The following is a 22,219-nucleotide window of genomic DNA, read 5'->3' as shown; positions in this document are numbered from 1 at the left end:
TGAGCTTTTTCTGTGGAATGATCTCGGACTAGGCTCCTCTTCATTGAATTGGAAAGAACTTCTCTCTATTACATCACAACAAAGTTAATTTGAAAATTTGTTTTTGAAAACCAACAAAATTCATGATATATTTTTATCGCTTGTGTTAATTATACACAAAATGACGTATGAAATTGACCAAGTTTTACCGTCTGAATAATCATTTAGATTATTTTTGTAATTTGAACCCATTTTTTTGTCATTCAAGTATTTCATGCAAATTAAATGTCAAAATATTTTCAAAAAAAATCATGTTCGAGTATATTGATCTAGAAATCAAAAGAAAAGTAATTAGGCGGCGTTATACAAGATTTTCTTATTGTAGTTTGAAAGCTCAAAGCATATATCACCACTCATAAGGGGAAAAATACACAAGGACACAAAAAAAAAAGAGGAGTTTGGTATATGTAATTAGATTGGCTTTTAACTTTTGAGAAATTCTAAAATGGTAAAACCATTCAATTAAGTCTTCTTGATTATGCAACGTAATCCATAAATTTTATTTTGAATTGCTCAATTTAAATGATTCCTAAACTTGTCAGAACTACACCAAAATGAGTTGGAAAGAATGTGATGCACTATGAATGTTACTTCAAGTAAAAGAAATAAATGAGTAAAGTATAATTAACATGAAAATTTAAATTGGTAAAAGTAGAAATTAGAAAAAAAAAAAAATTACAAAACTTACACCTCCAAAGGAACGCAGTTCGTGAGGAATGTGTTAGTAATAATCTAATTTTGAGAAACTTTCACAAAAGTCCAAATTTTTACTTAAAACGCTGCATATTTTTACTTAAAAGGAGCGAGTACCAGTGGGACTTTGATAACAAAACTCAACCATACACGTTCTTATCACTAGATGGTACGAAAAGATTGAATATTCACGATTAATATTCATAGAACCAGTAACCTGCCCGACCCACCCTCTTAATGAAAGTCAAGAAAACCAGTGGAATTGGATGCACTATTTTCACTTAAAGAAAGTATATCAGCGTACAAAATTTATCAAGGAAAGTAGGAAGAACGAATCCAAGATGTCAGTCAAAAAACCTTATCTTATCGGATCGGGGCTGGAGCGATTGCAGAAGCAACTGTTTCAAAGGTTATATATATTTTGCACACGATGTAACTCTGTTTGCACACGGTATAATTTACTTTTAAGAACGTGTAACACTAGAACAAAATTTTATAAATCCCATATATATTAAAATCTGGACCTTATAATTTTGTTTGGCCAACTCTTGATCGTAAACGGTAACCGTCCCTGCCTCTCGTCCTTATCTTATCATAGTATCGTCACGATTCTCAAAAAAGCATATAACACTCAATAGTCCATGTCAGTTTGAAATTCAGAAAAAGGTGTCCCTTCCACCATTGGAAAGAATCAGACAGACAAACATGGATTGGAGTCTGAATGCTGTCCAAACTTCGAATTAAATGCTTGATATCCATCACCGAAATTTTTTTGGAAGGACGGCAGGAAGATAATAAATGAGAACTGTCTTCACATGCATGCATGATATGATATTGACAGTTAACGTGAAAGAATGGAGCAACATTCCAGCCCAATGATCGTTCTCAATCCTGATATTTTCGACCACCATTCCCACCATGGAAATGTTAGTTATACAGATCAATAGTAGCAGCAGGCTAGTCTCACATGGGGCTTGACTAGTTTGTCTCCAATATTAGGGATCAGAATTTCCGACAACAGCAGGTTCATAGGCATATGTATCAGCCAAATGCTTGCTGACATTATTGTTACCATCTATGAACATCAGTGCATGCAAGTCACCAAAGAATCTCTGAGTTTATTGCAGCTGGTCAATACTGTTCACTTTCTCTATTTATGGATTTACAGTCTTCTGTTGATAATAATTGATCATGGCAGAAAGCTCAAGCGAAGAAAAATGAGTAGATGGAGAACTTTATTGCCTAGAGAAGCCAGCAGACCTGCAGACGATACTATGCAACATCCAAAATCGAAGGATATATATATATATATATAGTTGTTCCACTTCAGCTGTATTTGACGAGCTGCATTTGTCTTTCATCAATCATGATCATCCATCATCTTTTTTTTTTTTTTTTTTGGTTATGCTAGTATAAATTCATCACTTACGTTGACCAATCTTTTTTTTTTGATACGTTGACTAATCTTAACCCATGATATCAGAAGCTTTACCTATTAAACATAGCGATTTGGTGCGTGACTATAAATTGATATCATGATATCAATTTTATGTTATGCTTACAGTACTTATATATGTAGTATTGCATTTCATGCCAAGAAAAGCAATTTTAGCTATAACAAGCAAATTCGGAAAATAAAATTACAGATTCAAACTTATGTATAGCATTGCATTTCATGCCAAGAACAGCAATTTTAGCTAAAACCAGAAAATTTGCAAAATAAAATTACAGAATCAAAGAACAAGTACTAGTTACATTGGACTTGCCAGCATGGGATGGATTTAGGGGTGAAGGGGGCTGCCACGGGCAACCACCTCTAAAGTTTTCCATTTGTTTTTTTCAAATGTGTACAAGGACTGGTAGCTTTCAAATTAAATTTTATCTTCATATATTTATTATTAGGCTTTTTACTTCCTTTAATTTCTCATTATATATATAAGTGCACTAGAACAATTCAACTCTTAGTTTCCTCATTTAATATGCAATTAGCACGACTTTACTTTTAGTAGATGAGTAATAGTCAGTAAATTTGAAATAGCAATCAATAAATCTCCTTTAATTTCTCTTTAGAATAATGTTTAAAGCAACCCGATCGATTCTTTATTTCTTTAATTAATATACTATTAATGTATTAATCAATGTTCTAATAGTAATATACTATTAGTATATGACTTTAGTAGTATAATTTTGAAATAGGAACTAAAGAAACACTACACAAATAGAAAAAAAAAATACAAAAAGAAGGAAATTTAACCATTGGTACAATTTTATTAAAAACAATGGTAGGAGTATTATTAAAAACAAACACGAAAAGTGTCGACTCTAATCAAGCATCAACTTACTCATCTTCATCGAATTTATTTCAAACGCTGACTCTTCCCCAAACTCCATTGTTTCCAGGCAATTCTTTTTTTCTTTTCTTTTGTTGCATCACAATTTTTTCTATTGTAACTTAGTTATTGGCTATTATTTATTTAAATAACTATTTTTATTCTAAATTCGTGATTCAAAATTTTATAATGATTGCTAATATGTCTGTTTCTTATTAATATGGTGAATGTTCTCGCCCCCTCCCCTAACCAAGATCCTAATTCCATCCCAGCTAGCCAATTTCATTGTAGTTTCTTAGTTGTTCTATTTGTTCTATGTTTTAGCTCTTACCTATTGTACTATTTCCATAGGGTTTACCCCTCACTTGTGTGGATAACATAAACATACTGTACTATTTCCACTTGAATATATTACTACACGAGGAAGATTATCTTTTCAGATTATTCAAGGGAGAACATTGAAAAAGAAAAAAGAAAAAGAAAAGAAAACATTGCTCTCATTTTTACCCAATTAGCTTGTTCTAGCAGCTATAGTGTTTTTGGAACTTGTCTGGTTGCAGAAGACAAAGGGAGGGAGGGTAATTTTATTATAAAGATAAACCAAAGAAAAGTTTAATTTTATTGTTATGATTGTTTGGATAGGAGGTTATTTGAAATAACTATTGTAGTATTTTTTGTGATGTGATGTATGTGAGATAAAAAGGTGATTAAAAATTGTGTGTATGATGCAAGCAAAACAAAATTTGCGATTTTTATTTGAAAGTCTTGCAATCCAAACACACGTGTTGGGGAATTGTTTTGAAATGCGAATATTTTTCGATCATCTTTTCATCTCACATACATCACATCAAAAAAGTGCTATAGTATTTTTGTTTTAAAAATTATCCCAAATAACCACCTATCCAAACACTTATTTGCCTAAACTTTGCTATACGGTATTCAGTTTCGCAACTACAGGCTGTTTCCGTACTGGATAAATCGACGGGCTAATTAATGTTTGCAACAAACTTGGCCCATGATTTTTGTGTTAAGGCCCAACTCTTAGTGGGCCACAAGTTTTAGAAGCAAAGGGCAGCGGTTTTATTCATATCTCGTTATCTTATATTATTTTTTATATCATGAAATTTGTATATTTACACATCTGGTGTTCTTAAATTTTTGCAAAACTTCTAGGGCTGATGAACTATAGAACTTCATGAACGGTAATGGCGCAACCAAATGTCTAGGCCACAGCTCTAGGATTCAAATGCTGTATCCTTTCAGAATTTAAGCCCAATAAGCAGATTTTATGTAGGGAGAATTGCAGTTTTGATGTCTATTATTTAACATATATGTCAAATTGGTCCTTTATGTTTCGACTAAAATAAATTTGATCCTCAAGATTTTAGGCACAATTAGGACAATTGACGACATTCAACAATGACTAATGCTTAAAATTAAATTGCTTTTAGTCAACAGATTTAACTTTGTACTTTTTGTCACTAATATTATAGATTTTAACTAATGTGGTCTCTTAAGTTATAAATAATCACAATTAGCTTGCAAAGATGAAATGAAATGTGAATTAATTAAATATATGACATATGCACTCCTAAATCCATACAAAATTTCATAAAAGAATACTTTATACGGGCACCATATCGTCATGTAACCTGATGACCTAATGAGTACCTTTTCTTTGTGCAAGTTACAATTGGATAACAATAAGTAACATATTGTATAAAAATTATTAGAAAAAAGGGAGAAAGCATTATATTTTTAATATATAACTTTAATAATTATTAAATATCAATTAAAATATATAATTTTATTAATTACTGCTAAGCAAATTCTTGCATGACTAATGAATGCTATAGTTTTCAAATGGTTGTAGTTAATAATTGTGATTATATAAATTAGTAAACGTAATTTTAAGTATACAAAGTGATTTTAGGAATTTTTGAAAATAAAACTTTCTTATATTTTTTGTTATCTTGTCTACCTATTAAATAAATACGTTCCAATTTAAAGTTTTAGAGTATTGATTTTTCTATTTATGTACCTTGGTAATTTTATTGAATTATTCAAATAATTCAAAAAAAATCTACTTCATTTGCAAATGCAATTGATAACCTATTGAAATAGGGGGGATAAAAAGACAATCAACCTGATTTACATATAGAATATATTCCTCATAGTTTAAAGAGATATTTAATTGAAGGTTTAATTATCAATAGAAGTGAATAAATGATAGAACTCATTATTAATTAATAATTTGCAGTGCAAAATAATAGATACATATATTGCCAAATTTGAAACTAGTTATGCATGAGAGAAGAAAACCTATGAGAAATTAGTGGGATGAATAAATAAAAAAAAGAAAAAAATTTAATTAGCCTTTGCGTGTTTTTTAACATAATTTTGATCTATTTCACATTTTCTTTTCATCTTAAAACCCTCAATATCACTATTTAAAAATTGAGGAACATGATGAGCTAAATTTGAAATACTAAGTGGGCGTTTGGTAAGAGGGTATCGGATTCGGAGAATGGAATGAACCCCATAAATGGTGTTTGGTTCACTGGAATGGGAATTGAAATCTTGGAATGATTTCTAAAAATTTGGTGTTTCTCCATTCCCAAGTATTTTGGTGGGTTTTGTCCGATTCCCAAGTTTGATTCCAAGAAACAAATCCAATTACATATTATAATTATACAATGATATAATTAATATTTATATTTATTATATTTATTATATATTATAATATATACATATATATAATATATTATAATTATAATATTAGTACATTATATAAATATATATTATAATTATAATATTAGTACATTATATAAATATATATTATAATTATTTAGTTAAATATAATTATATTCATATAATATATATTATAAATTTATTAATATTATATAATAATATATTTATAATATATATGTATATTTATAAATGCATATTATATGTGCACATGATTATAATATACACATGTATATAATATTAATAAATTATATAATTATAATTATATTTATATTTATTATTTTAAATACAATAATATATAATAATTACTATATCTAATATTAATATGCATTATACTTGTATAAAATATGAGTACAATTAATATTTATATATTATATAATTATAATTATGTATTTATTTTATAGCGTTTGTATAATTATAATTAATTATATATATAATATTTAATTTAATTAGTTACAAACTTATAATAATGATGTTATTGTTTTATATAATTATATATTATAATTATTTAGTTAAATATAATTATACTTATATAATATATATTATAAATTTATTAATATTATATAATATTATATTTATAATATATATGTATATTTATAAATGTATATTACATGTGCATATAATTATAATATATACATGTATGTAATATTAATAAGTTATATAATTATAATAATAATTATTTTAAATATAATAATATACAATAATAACTATATTTAATATGTAATATATATTATATTTATATAAAATATTATTATAATTAATATTTGTATATATTATATAATTATATAATTATATATTTATATTATAAAATTTGTATATTTATATTTAATTATATATATAATATTTAATTTAATTAGTTACAAACTTATAATAATAATAATATTATTTATATGTATTATATAATGTATATTAATTTATGTAATATAATTAATATTATCCATTATACTAATAATTATACATGTTTACTAATAGAAATTATTAATTGTTAGACTAAATTTACTAATACATTTATACTAATATATTTAATTAGTGAAGATTTCTTATATGCCATTTACAAAGAACCAATAACTATCATTTACGATGGAGTTTATAATATATTTATTATATTCCATTCCGAAAGAGTCGACGAACCAAACATCAACTATAGTAATGATACACATTCTAGGTACTTGAACCAAACAAATATGTTGGAATGAATGACCTCATTCCAAACCCAAGATATCCGATTCCGAATCCGAATCCAATACCGATGTGCGAACCAAACGCCACCTTAGGTGCCCAAAAGTGCAAAGTCAAAGTTGTTAGTGCCCAAAATCTTAAATTTTGAGGACCAAATTTGTTTTGATTGAAACATTCAAGACCAGTTTTACATACAGGCCAAATATTGGAGACTAACATTACAACTTTTCCAGAAAAAATTAACAAACTATGGATTTAAGACAAAACAATTACCTTTAGGGTCCGTTTGGTTGGAAGTAAAATGTTTTCCTTGGGAAAATATTTTCCATGGAAGTAATTTTCCAGGAAAATCATTTCCCTTTCATCATTTTCAGTGTTTGGTTAGCCTATTGAAAATATTTTCTTACTTCATTTTCTGATGTTTGTTTAACTTTTGAAATATTTTCACTTTTACCTCTATCTATACTTTCTACACATTATAACCACATACATCTTCCCATGCAAAATAAAAAAAAAATTTATCTCATTGTTTAACTTTAAAAAAATCTTGGAGAAATGTATATATGAATAAAAAATTTATCCTTAAGGAATAAACAAATTGTTGGCCATTCATTATCAAATATCAATCACACGCAATGCTTATTGTGATATATATCTTGCATTCTCATTGCTAAAAGTTTCTCTAGAAAAGAATGTCCCTATCATATATAATTAATTACTAGCATAGGATGAGCAGGGTGAGATCTTTTTTTTGATTTTGAACATACTACAAGTTTTGAAAGTTTGACAGATACCTTTATCAGTTGGGATGCATGCATTTCGGAAAACAATTTCAGTAAGTTTGGAAGGGAAGCTGTTTTCCATAAGATGAGTGAAAATCTATTACACAGTAAAATATTTTTAGTAACTTTTGTGTAACCAAATACGGAAAATTAGAAAAATATTTTCCTGGAAAAGATTTTCACCCGAAACAAACGGACCCTTAGTCATTGTTTGATTTCTAAACCAACAGAGCAACTTGTTCATCGTTTAGTAAAATGATTAACCAAATCCAGAAGGTGAAAAACTTAGTGTGGATAACCCCAAAGCATTTCTTATGTCGATTCACCAACAAGTAAGTGCTTCCAATACCCCAAAATTCAGAACTATGCTCTCTTACCATGAGAAAATTACTGTGGCCACCTAACACTATATGTTGAACTAGTTTGGTGCATGGTCTTGTAAACTGACTCATGCATATGAAGATAACCGGTTATGATTGTGCCTTTTGGATCCAAGAAAAAAGAAAAAAATTTGCAGATTATTAGATGTGTAACTCATTATATTGCACGTTAGATCCTCAAAAAAAAAAGTAATTTGTTTGCTTCGTCTAAAGCCGCTTTTAGTTGGTTCGTATGCTTGAATAGCTGTTAGTTACATGATTGAATTGCCTTCTTACGGCAAAAAGTAAAGAACCAAAAACTTTTACCCCAAAAAAAAAATAGTAATCCAAAGCAAATGGCCAAAATATCCATGAATTAGTATGACAAACAAAGAGAAAGGTGATTTACATCCACCAGGTCAGTTCATAAAAAGGCCTCCCTTTGCAGCCCCAGAAAGAGCTCAGAATTGGACAATAGATGAATGATCTCGAATCCAATTCTTTCCAATCTCTCAAAAGGTTTTGGAAGGACAAAAGAAGTATAACAATTATTGAAAACTGTCTCTATATGAATGCGAATGATTTTGACAGTAACTACTGATCAAATGGAGAAGGGTCCATCCTTCAGCTCACTGGTCCAGAATCTTGATTTTTTTCCTCTTCCGTACTCACCATGGAAAATACCTTCGTTGTTGTCACACCTTTATACCGGCACAACACCTTCATTTGACCTAATGCGCATCTTTTCTTTGTGTACGTTACAATTGGATAACAAATAATACTATATAAAATAAAAATTAGCAGAAAAAAGGAGAAAATGTTATAGTTTTAATATATATATATATATATATAACTTTTTTAATTACTGCTACGCAAATTCTAGCATAACTAGTGCATGTTATAGTTTAATATATAACGCTATAGTTTTCAAATGGTTGTAATTAGTAATTGTGATTATATAAATTAGTGAATGTAATTTAAGTATACAAAGTGATATTAGGAATTTTTGAAAATAAAACTTTCTTATATTTTTTGTTTTCTTTTCTACCTATTAAAATCATATGTTCCAATAGTAAATTTTTAGAGTATTGATTTTTCTATTTATGTACCTCGATAATTTAATTTAATTATTCAAATAATTCTAAAAAATATCAACTTCATATGCAAACTCCATTGATAACCTATTGAAATAGGAAAAAAAAGGACAATCAACCTAATTTATATATAGAATATATTCCTCATATTTTAAAGGAATATTTAATTAAAGGTTTAATTGTCAATACAAGTCAAAAAAATAATAGAAGTCAATACTAATTAATCATCATATTGCTAAATAGTAGATAGATATATTGCTAAATTTGAGACCAGTTATGCAAAAGAGAAGAAACCTATGAGAAATTAATGGGATGAATAAATGATAAAAGAAAGAAAAAAAGTTTATTAACCTCGCATGTTTTTCAACACAATTTTGATGTATTTCACAATTTTTCATCCTAAAATCCTCAATACCACTACTTAAAATTTAAGGAATTATAATGATCTAAATTTGAAACATTAGGAGCCAAAAGTGTAAATTCAAAATTGTTGACTAACAGCAATTTGATTTCAATCGCTAGTCATTGTTGAATTTTTGTCAATTGTCCTAAATATGCATAAAATCTAAAAATTGAGGACCAAATTTGTTTTAGTTGAAACATCAGGAGCCAGTTTTATTTTTATACACAAGCCAAACATTGAGGAAAAACTACAAATTTTCCAAAAAAATAACAAACTATGGATTTAAGACAAAACAACTACATTTAGTCAATTATTTAATTTCTAAACGAACAGAGAAACTTTTTTTTTTAATGTTTAACAGGAGATGAATGAGATTTTACAAGCGGGGTGGAGGTAAGGGGAGTACAATTCAGGACCTCTAAATCCTAGAGCCACCAATAGAGCAACTTGTTCATTGCTTAGTAAAATGATTAATCTAATCCAGAAGGTGAACAACTTCTTTTAGAAAACCCCAAAGCATTTCTCATGTCCATTCGCCAACAAAAAGTGCTTCCGGTACCACAAAATTCATAACTATTCTCTTTTACCATTAGAAAATTACTGTGGCCACCTAACTAATGTACTAGTTTTGTTGTGCATGTTCTTGTAAACTGACTCGTCCGTACGAACATAAAAATTAATCATTTGCAGATTATCAATATGGTTCGTATTTGCAGATTATTAGATGTGTAACTCATCATATTGTTTGTTAGATCCTCAAAAAATTAATTAGGTTACTTTGTCTAAAGCTGCTTTTAATTGGTTCGTATTCTTGAAGAGTTGCTAGTTATATGATCGTAGTGCCTTCTTACGGGAAAAAGTAAAGAACAAAAACTTTTACCCCAAAAAAGATAGTAAACTAAGGCAAATGGACAAAATATCCGTGAATTAGTATCACAAACAAAGAGAAAGGTGATTTACATCCACCTGGTGAGTTCATAAAAAGTCTTCCCTTGCAGCCCTGGAAAGAGATCAGAATGGACCATAGATTGATGATTTCGAATTGAATTCTTTCCAATCTCTCAGAAGTTTTTGGAAGGACAAAAGAAGTATAAGAATTATTGAAAGCTGTCTCCATATGAATGCGAATGATTTGGACAGTTCTTACTGATCAAATGGAGGAGGGTCCATCCTCCAGCGCAATGGTCCAGAATCTTGATTTTTTTTTCCTCTTCCATACTCACCATGGAAAATAACCTCGCTGTTGTCTTACCTTTCCTAGCTAGCTACATGAGATGAATCGTCTCTGGCCACTCTCACATGGGCCTTTCTTCAAATTGTCTCCACTGTACGAATCATCAGCCGGACAATAGGCTAAGATAGAGCTACCATAAGCCTTGCGACTGGCTGACATTGACTATCTACTGGTCCATGCACCATGCACGTCTCAAAGGATATCTTCAATTCATTTTCATTTTCTGTTTATTCTTTGCAGCTCTCATGCAAGAATCTGATGAAATTTGAGCTATGGCCCAATTTTTATCAAAAACAATGGGGGTGTTTGATTAGGAAAATATTTGAAAAAAAAATTTATTTAGAATAACCCTGTATTGTTTTTTGTAATATGATATCTGCATAATAAAAAGGTATTAAAAATATAAAAGCTTGACTAAAGGATGTATTTATAATGCAAGAAAAATAGTATTTGAAAAAAAAAATTCATATCCAAACATATCGATTCTTATCTTTCTTTTTTTTTATGGTAAGATATTGGGGCTAAATGGTAGTTGCAGTCTTGTAGATGAGGATTGGACTAGGTGAAACTTCATTTTCCTCGATCCTTATGGCATCAAAAGCTTGTACTTTCTAACCGATTTAAAGCCTTTCTTATAGGCGATATGTCTCTCTATTTAGATGCAATGATTGAGTTGGGATGGTACTTGCTAAAACTATGTGTTTCTCTATGGTAAATTTGTTAAATTCTTGTGTGTTATTCTGGGCAGAGAGATTATCAGTTTACTGCATTAGTACATGTTTTTGCGCCTTTCTACCAACATCCCTCTATTTATTGAGAAGTAAAATTAACTGTACTCCCATATGGAAGACAGCTCAATGCATTTGTATTTGATCAATCATGCTGGTCCATATTCCTCAACCCAAAAATAGGGAGAAATAGAAATGAAAAAAAAAAGGGTCGCTGGTCCAATGTCCCAGAGTTTTCTGCTTAAATTATTTTTGAATTTTGCAATGTCAAAGTTTAGCATTTTGTTTCGTATTTTGCCAATGACGTCTCGATTTAGTTGTTAAAGTTGAGATTCCAAAAGTCTTAAGTCCTGATTTTAAATCTCTTGTGTGTACATACATACATACATATATATAACAAGAAGAAAAAAAAAATTATTCACGTTTTAGCGCCCAATGACTAGAAAAAATCTGGTTCTCATCTCAGATACAGTAAGTTAAAGTTCATACAAAGAGGGTGTTTGGATACCTTAGTGTTTCTACATAAAGAATAAATGCATGTGGCTCACCTGGTGTTTTTAAGCTAAAAAGTGGTTAGACACTTAGGTTGAGACGAAAATTTATTAACTTGAATATGTAAAGGACGTAAAATTAACGTTTTAAAAGTGAAGGACGAAAAAATTTATTTGAAAAAATGCGAGAAGTGTTTTGAATGATTTTTTCCTAAAATAATATAGTAGAATGTGAGGAGAAATGAGAAGGTAAATAATAATAATAATAAGAATAATAAGAATGATGATGATGATGATCATAAATCATGAGGTATCCATATTTTTTTTTTTTTGGTTGGAAGGAGAAATCCGCCTAACTAAATAGAAGTCCATACTTAATGGAAAAAAAAAAAAAAAAGAAACGTGAAAAATGAGCTTCGGCCCGTACAAGGATCATAGTTCTTCCAAAACTTAAAACAGTGACCACTATTTGGATTTGTAGGAGCCCATGTGGGATTGGGCCGGATAAGGATCACAGATCCTCCACACATGCACATCTTGAGAATGAGCTTTGGTCGTACAAGTCCAGCTCATTGATTGAACTTGCAAAGAAAAGACTTTCTGTTTGGGACTTGTTTTTACGATTAAGCCACTCTTTTCCTCGGCGTTATGCTGTGCTTTCATCCTATTAGGCGATAGCTGCTTGTGTTTTGGCTGGATTCTCATAGTAGCTTAATGCCTGTTCTTTCTCTAGTGATTCTTGAGTCAAATAAGTTCAGTTGAACTGTAGATCACCAAAAGATTAGCATTTTAATTAGGATTGAAAGATGAATCAAACTATTCATTACTTCAATCGAGTTCAATTTGATAAGAGTTTGTTCGAGTTTGGTTCACCAACGAATCAAGTTTGTTCGAGTTTGATTTACCAACGAGTCAAGTCAAATTTGAACAGTATTTTATGATCGATAACTTTCAAATTCGATAAAAAAAAAATTGTTCAATCTTGATTTAACAAATAAACAAACCAAACCCGTACAAAATCTCAAATTCGTTAAAGTAATGAAATAAATTTGAGCACTAGAATGTTCGTATTAATTAGATTCATTTAAATCTCTAATTTTGACGCAAAAGTGAATTATACGTACCCGTGATATACATATGATAACTTTGTATATTTTTAACTCGTACAAACACAAGTGTCTTATCAAATGAAGATTTTTTTTTTATTCAAATTAGGATGTTTAACTTAATTAAAAACAAGCAAATTGTTAAGCTATATATGTTGTCCAGGCTTCTAACTTAACCATCAAGAGGGCTCAGCAGTTAGAGCCCACAAAATTGTACGTGGTGCTGTTACAAAGAATAGCTAGTGGCTCTGCGACTCTCTCTTTAAGACGTCCTCTGCAGGGCCGCTTTCTGTCTTGTGTTGACAATAAAAAGGAAAAACACGATCAATTTTTGTACGGAAAACGTGTTAAGGAACGTGGCGACTTCAACATCAACAAAAAGCAGCAGGACGAGGGCTGTGACCTTTGTATCACACTGCAAAGCTAGCCATCTGGCTCGTCATGGCTCATCCCCGGCCCCTAATGATGGGGAATTGCGTACTTAGTAGGACATGAGCCAGAGTGACTACCAATTAAGATTGAGATATAAGCAAAGGGTAATAAAACCAAGTGGAACCCTCTTGTATTCCAGCTGTTGAACCAATGCCCTAGTCTTGTCCAATGGTTTGTTTAGGGCTGTCAACGGGCCGGAATTCATTATTCCGGACCCAAACCCGAATTACTATACCGGATCCGGATCCGACCCGTTTACCCGACGGGTCTTTTATTCTATGTTCCGGATCCGAGTCGGGTCTACTCGAACAAATTTAGCAAAATTTATAATTTCTAATAAAAATGAGAAAAAAATATATTTGTAAACTAATTTCTAACTAATGCAAAGAAAAAACCAAATAAGAAAAGAAATCAAATTGACTTTACTCAAATACATCATCCTAATCAAATTATATTGATAAATATATATATTTTAAATTATTAATTCATTTATAACCGGATCCGGGTCTAATACGGGTCGGAATACTATATTCCGTATCCGACCCGTTTTTTTGTTTGACAAAACGGATCCGAATCCGGATCCGGGAAACGGAATTAAATCCCTACCCATACCCGCAATAATTTCACGAATCCGGTCCGGATCCGGGTCTAGACCCGACCCGTTGACAGGCCTAGGTTTGTTCTAGGGGCATGCACCCCATGGGCTGCCACGACTAGTGTGTGCGGGCAAAGCATCCCAAACGATAGAAGCTTCAAAATCACTAGTTTTGGGTTGGTGGGCACCACCAATGAATTAAGACTTGGTGGAGTGGGTGATAAGGATTCAAACTTTGCCTCCCATCAATTTGTCACAATTAAATGTGGTTTTGTTTAAAAAATTCACGCATCCATCTGGTTCGGTGGTGGTTCAGTTTTCTTCGGGTTACTCCAAAACCTCTTCAGACCCTCCTCTCCCCATAATGTAGGAAGCTATCGTATCGACAAAAAAAAAAAAAAAAAATAGAAGCTTCAAATTTGTAACTCTAATATTATTAATATGTATAGAGCTCACATGAATGGATGATAACAGGATATTTTGTCATTACACTGAGTTCAATAATTAATAACTGTCATACTGTTCAAGATCAGCTGCGTTGTTGTCCCTTATTAATGGATGTTAGCCACTTATATATATATATATGGTTGTTTCGAAAGACTTCTTTGATGTGGTTTATGAAAGGTTAATCAAAGAGATGGCAATTCTAATTAGTAGTAATATGATAAAACAAGTAGCTAATTATTAGTCAAATCACTAGATGTGTAAATTAATTTTTACACATAGTAACACAGGTATACGGTTTGTATAACTTGGCAACTTCCAGGTGCACTAAAAGGTACGGATTCAAAAAGAAAAGGAAAAAAGAGATGCCCTTTTTGGTATTGAAAAGATAAATCATCATGAGTTTCATTTCAAATATATTTATCATAGCCAATCTTTTAGGTCTCTTGACAAAAAGTGTTTTGGCACTTTAATAAGCAGGACAAAGGAAAAAAGATTACCATCACATCTCAACATCTTGAATTCATTAAACAAAAGATTGATCTTCCTTCTTTTGCTCATAGGATGCAAGATTAATTTGCAATTTGACACTGATAGGCTGGAAATCTCAATTATAAGGTTGGTGTTAAATTGACTTTGTACACGGTCCAGCTTCCATTTCATCTTCATCTTACCGATGCCCTAGTGTCCCCTATAAGCAGATTACTTTGTTTATATTCTTCTTTTTGCTTATAATAAGCCTAATTGCCATTGTTTTTTGTTTCCTTTGATTTAAAAAAAAAAAATTGGCTTAGTGGAAAGGGACATATCTGTTTCACAATTCTCCAAATTTTATTAATAGATAATGGAGGTTGTCAAATTTGTCTGTGTTAAGAGAAGTTTTCCGTTTTAGCCTGCCAAAGCTAAACAAATATCCACCGTCCGGGGAAGAAATGATTGATTATAGCCATTCTCTACTACTAATCTGTCTTTCATAACAAAAATGGAAAAGTTTAACGCAGGAATAAAAATAATAGCTAGGATAAGGGAACCATTTATCCAAAAGAGAAGCCTATACAGAAAATCATCATTGCAGCCCGTAGAAGAGGAAAGATGAAAAGTAAGAATGCTCAAGCAAAGAAATTAAAGTAGGAGTTAATTTGATTTGGAGCTAATGGATTTTAGCACGCCATTCATTATTTAGGACTAGTGGTGCATATAGCAGATCCTAGTTGATTGTGTTTTTAGGGGATGCAAATTTCAAACGATCTGTCTTGAGAAGGAATAGACTAGCTCTAGGTGCCTCTGGATTACTCCGACATGATGGTGTGCTTTTATCTGTAAACATCAAGCTGACCTTTTTAAAAAAAAAAAAAAAAAAAGTATGTCCAAATTACTGATTTGAGGATGCATCTCCATTATTGCTAGTAGATTTGTATGGTTACATCAATTATGAGTCCAGAATATGTCACAAATTTAAACTGATTGGACTGATTTTTCTTTCTGAGAAAATATGTAATCCGGGTTCGAATTGTTAAAAGAGTTTCCACACAATATAGCCATACAATTAATCAGGGTTCAAAATAATTGGCCTGTTAAGGTCTCAATCCCCTGTTCGAATTGTCATTTTTCACCAAAATTTTTTTATATTTTTCGAGAACACATTTTATAATCACTTTTTTATTTCGTATGTATCAAATTGTTCAGTACATTTTTTTTTTTACAAAAAACTTTAGAAAACAGTAATCCAAACAAGCTAAATTATAATGGCTTTCCAGTATCGTGTATTGAACTTATTAATTGACCTTGATGTTAAAAAGGATGACATTAGAACCATTTGGCTCGCTCTCGTTCTCAAATTTCCTAGTGTCACTAGCACAATCATCAGAAGTAAGCATTATGCAATTATGTAGAGAACATTCTCCAATAAGACACTATAATCTAGATGCAAACATCTAAAGGAAAAATCGGAAAGAAGTTTCTAAAAAAAAAAATGCCAGCTGCTAACATATATTGCCACCATTAGGGTTGCATAATGGCGAAGCATAAAAGAATCAAAAGGAGTAACCCCACTCATTTCTTAATTCAACAATACACGTAAGCTTCTTTTCGTACTCGTTCCTCTTGCTGCATTTCTTTTCACAGTTAACCAACTGCAAGGACCTGATGTAGCACGATAATTCCATGCAACCAAGGGCCTCATTTGACAAACGAGTTTTTTGGGTATTTATCTAAAATTTTACTGTAACTTACTGTAAAAATTATAGAAATTTTTTTTGAAGTATGTAAATTTTTGGATACTTTGAAGTGTATAGTTTAAAATTTTTTAGAAATTTTTTGAAATTACTGTAGTTAAAGTTGTTAAAAAACTTGTAGTAGACAAACTTGGTCAAAAACTTATTTGCCAAACAGACCCGATTTTCTTATAATCTCCAAAATGCACAAAAAAATTTCCATTGAAACTAGTTTGTTACTTAAAATTAGAAATGTTATACTTCATGGTTTATTCATGTAGGGGAGCACTATTTGAAGTCAGGAGATATTTGCCCAAATATATTTGCTTACATCACCATTACAATTTCTAATACACCTTTTTATCTCATATACATTACATCGTAAAAAGTGCTACAGTAAAAATATCTCAAATAATTTACGATCCTAACACACTCGCATCATGCCCACTGTGGACCCAAAGATAAGCACTTCAGATTAATTAACCAATTTATTTGTAGGTGCTCATTAGTTTAATTCTTTAACTACAACTTGGTGAATTGTTAATTATAATTTGACGTGTACAGTTTCTATTATTGGAAGCTGGAGCTTTGTCTCTGATATATAAACTTGTCTCCAGATTCTTATGCTGGAACATAAGGTTAAACAAAGGCAATGATGTTCCAACATGATTAATCCTTAATGACTATTGCTCAACCTAGATCATTCCCCAACATTAATTATAACTGAGGATCTTGGTGACAGTTACATGTAATCGTACAAAAAATGGCAGTAGTTTTTATATTAAATAATCAAGGCTACGTTTTCGGATACGCGTCACTTTGTACACCACTCCTTATTTGTACAGTCCCCGAGAGAAACACAAAGCCCTTAGTTTGGCATAAGAAGGCAGTGAGCTGACCTAATACTAGTTTAAAGACCTTTATATCCTAGCTAGAAATATAAATGTTGGAGGACTTTTAAACCAATTTTATTTGCACATTAAGATCCCATTTGAATTGCTATTTTTATGAGTTTTTATTAAAAAAAAAATGTATTGTAACGATCAGATATATGCTAGGTAAAAAAATAATCGAGAAATGCTTTCAAGAAAAATATAAAAAATTTCTTTAAAAAGCTGCAATTCAAACGGGACTTAAGTCAACTATTTTTTTTTTCACTTTAAACTTGCATTTGTCGTATTCAGTTACATACTATTGTTATTTATTCTACTAAACCAATGACAGGTTCATGTATATATACTTTAAGAGCAATGGTACTATAATTTAGTACAAAGAACTAGTCAATTGTTAGTCTTAAAAACAAAGCATAGTCACCATATTTATCTTTTGTGAGAACCCGGGAGTGATTAAAATGAGTTATGGTTGAAGTTGGGAGTACTAGAAAATTAGAACAATGCTAATTTTTCAATTATGAATACACTAAATAGGGTACTACTTGCATGGGTGAAAGTATAAGAATAATCTAATTGATCATCTTATTCATTGTTCTGTAATTATGCTTCTTTCTTCTAAAAAACATGCAGATTATCAGGGCAAAAGAAAAATTGTATTTTTTTTTGCAGAAGGGTGATTACGAATGTGCTTATTCAATAATTAGCTCAAAGTTTTGCTGTCTTTATGAATTAGCAATTAATTAAACAGATTGTGAACTTTTAACCAATTTCTTTAAAAGCAAATAGTTCCCTCACTAAATAACTACTGTCTTAGAAAGATTTTTTCTATTGAAACAATAGCCGTTGAATTACACATGCCTTACAGAAACCATCTGTCTCAAGATTAGCTCTTGAGTAATAATAAAATTCATCACAAACCTTACAGAAAAGATCTGTCATTACAAGCAAAAATTGAGGATAAATTGTTAAAAAAAAACCATAGTAAAATTGTTCGAAAAGTGCTAATAACCTGAAAAACACTTCTTGCAAACATGAGAGCTAAGCGTACTTTAGTTTTATTACAAAATCTTTGAATTCAAGGTTGAAATTTTTTAGAGCAGAATGCCAGCTGCCTACACTTACAAATTTTTTGAAACTTGTGACACTTTTTGGGTATAAAAAGTCTTCTCCGACACAATGTTAATCTACCAGAACAAATTAGAAAATGAGGGTTGGATCGATATATGCTGGAATTGCAATCCCTTTCATGAATTCTTAGATGAATCTTGTTGTGGTACCAAAAACTGCAGACACTTTTTTATTTGCTTTGCTTTTCAAAAGAAAGAGGAAAAGCTGCCGACCTCAGTGCTGCAAAGTGAAATTACATGTCGGAGCGGTACCGAAAAACAGAAGCATGAATAAATCTTAAGAAGCCGCAAAAATTGAAAAGGACTGTCCTTTTAATACTACTGTGTCATCATCCTATGTGCACGATGGTGACAAATTTATTCAACAATGTGGATATTGTTATCTACAGTGCGGTTATACTGATACTACATTGTATAACAATGTACTTTTATTGGGTGATTTTTTGTGGGGGAGGGGGGGGGGGAGGATGATTCAAATGTTCCTTGCCAACTAAATTCATCTGTAGTACCGACTTCTACATTAGTGAGACAAGTGTCGAAAAGTAGCAGGCCATTTTACATCTTATAGTTTTAGTTATATTTAACTTGGAAAGTGACAATTGCTTTCAGATCTTGTGATGGATGTTAATTTGCAAGATAAAGCTCACGAATTGTTGTCCAGTTCAGGTGGCAGGATTATCGATCAATCTAACAAAATAGACCAAGGGTCAATGTCTAAATCAATTTCCTCATGGTCCGCTCCACCTGTAATCTACAGTTTAATCTATATATTCAAATCAAATAAGAGTTATTCAGAGTTTGAACAAGAAATGAATGTCTCCGATCACCAATTGAAAATGTTTAATCTATATTTTCAAATCTTTGTTATGATGCTAAACTTTATTCTAAGTCATGTTTGAGCAATTTGTTAAAACTAGACCTGAACCGTGTAAAACTGCCTTGTTTGGATTGTAGTTTTCTTAAAATTGTCAATCATTTTTTTATTTCACATAAATTAAATTATTATAATATATATATATTTCTTTGACAAAAACTCTGATAAATAGCAATCCAAACGTGCTCGAAAATTGATTGCCAAAGCTGTTTGTTTTATTGCGATGAAAAAAAAAATCTTCCACCCTCATTGCGAGGAATTAATTGTGTGATTGAGGCTTAAGTAGCCCTAAGTTTTACGTAGAGACAGAACCGAAATATCCATAAAAACAAAAATGCCCTCATACAGTATTCTTGTTTATCTTTCTACTATTAAAAGTCTGATTTCATTTTTCTTTTGACAAAAAAATATTTGATTTGTTGTATTAACGTATATTACTACTAGTATCTTTATATCATTTCATTGTCCTCTGGTCGGGACTACTTCAAATGGACACGTTGCAAGAAGTTAGAGTGCCGACAGTCGCTATCACATCATTATCTCATTAATACAACCTTATACTTTTAGTCGTTGAATTAAAATGAGTATACAATTCTGCTTTCTTGGAGTATTCTTTCAAATTTTTTCTTCTCCTTTTGCACTCTTTCCGACACCGGTTATTTTCTACGTTCTAAAAGGAGGAGAGGGACAAATTGACAGCGATGTATTATCTGCCATTATACCATATTGCTGCACCTTTCGCTGTTCATTAATATGTACTACTCAAATTGATTCTTGGACCATGTATAATTGCTATTTGTTCTTTCCAAAGGTGTAAACATCTGTTGCAATCTTGGTTTTATAGCCATTGAAGGGTTTCAAACTTTAGGGTTATCTTGTCATGACTCGATATCCTAGCCAAATTTCAGGGTTGTCTTGCAGGGAAAACTTTTTTAAAAGGGTTAATCACAATTAATCCCTTAAAGTGTACCTTATTTTTCACTTTATCCCGTAACCAATTTTTTTTCTCACGTTATCACCTATTGGACAAAATTATCCCTCTATTATTCTAAACTCTTATTTTTCTCTTTTTTTCCCTTTCCCCTTGTGTGCTCTTTTATTTTTTTTGCCTCTTTCTTCTTTCTTTAATTTTTTCTCTTTCCCACAAAAATCTTCATCTTAATGATTGAAATTAAAAAAGAGGAATTGCAGAGATCTATCTTCTCCTTAAATGATTAAAAAAAAATTCAAATGACTTTCCTAAAATACAATTTTTTTAGCCTTTTAATTCTTTTAATTTTGATTTTTCCTCTTTCCTTTCTAGTTTCTCATTTTATTCTAAAAAAATATCATAAGATGAAATTGTGACCGGATTAATAATCATCAATTGAAATTTGTGACACGTGACATCATACAAAAAATCAAAATTAGTTTTTTATACCTTTCAAACCTTCACCCAAAATTGCAATTACAACTCAAAATAAAAATTTCTGTTGAGATAGAGTTTTCTATTGGGAAGGATGAAAGAGAGAAGAAAGAGAAAAAGAAATGAAGGAGAGGAAAAAAGGTAAATGAAAAGTCAAAATCATGGAAGGGTAATTTTGTCCTATAGGGCGTTAAATGAGCAAAATTAAAGATTAGGGGGTAAAGTGAAAAATGAGATATATCTTAAGGGGATTAATTGTAATTAACTTGCACGACCTATTTACAAGAGGCATTTTCAACTCGGATTGTAGTTTTTCAAAGAAAATTATTTACATTTTCTATGACCGTATTTTTTAATTATTTTTTATTTCATGTACATAAAATCGTAACAATATATTTTTCTATAAAAACTCTTAAAAATAGTAATCCAAAGGAGGCCATAATACATATATGTTCCATGGGTAATGTATGTATATAAAACAGGAGTGTCTTAAATAGGTATGAGAAAATTATGTCACAATGCATCAATACATATATGTTCCATGGGTAATGTATGTATATAAAAGAGGAGTGTCATAAAAAAGTATGAGAAAATTAGGTACACGCTGCATCAAGTGTAGAGCGTAAACTTACCGACGAAAGTGTGAGACAAAAATTTGTTTTTTTTTTTTTGACAAATTCATCTGTAACATGAATGTCTAAATCCTAACTATTCCTAGTTTTTCAATCTAGGATCTTTAATCAGGTCGGTCAACGATTTGTGCACTAAGAATCATATATTCTTTTGGAAAAGTGGTTTGACTTTCAAAAAGCGAAGCCACCCTTTGCAAGTGACATATCAGAGAAATTTAGGGTAGGCCAAGGATGCATCCTGTGAATCATTTTCTTATATGACCAGCAATTATAGAAGTCATACAACATAAGAAGCAAGAATACTTATTCTCATGGGATAAATATGAATAGATATTCATTTGCATTGACGGAACTCTATAGTCTATGCATCATGGTGCCAATTCACATAGGGTTTAATTTGTGGTTTGGATCTCATCAT

This window comes from Coffea arabica, chromosome 8e (assembly GCF_036785885.1).
Source record: "Coffea arabica cultivar ET-39 chromosome 8e, Coffea Arabica ET-39 HiFi, whole genome shotgun sequence".
In the NCBI taxonomy this organism is placed as follows: Eukaryota; Viridiplantae; Streptophyta; class Magnoliopsida; order Gentianales; family Rubiaceae; genus Coffea; species Coffea arabica.
This window is presented reverse-complemented; position numbering follows the sequence as displayed.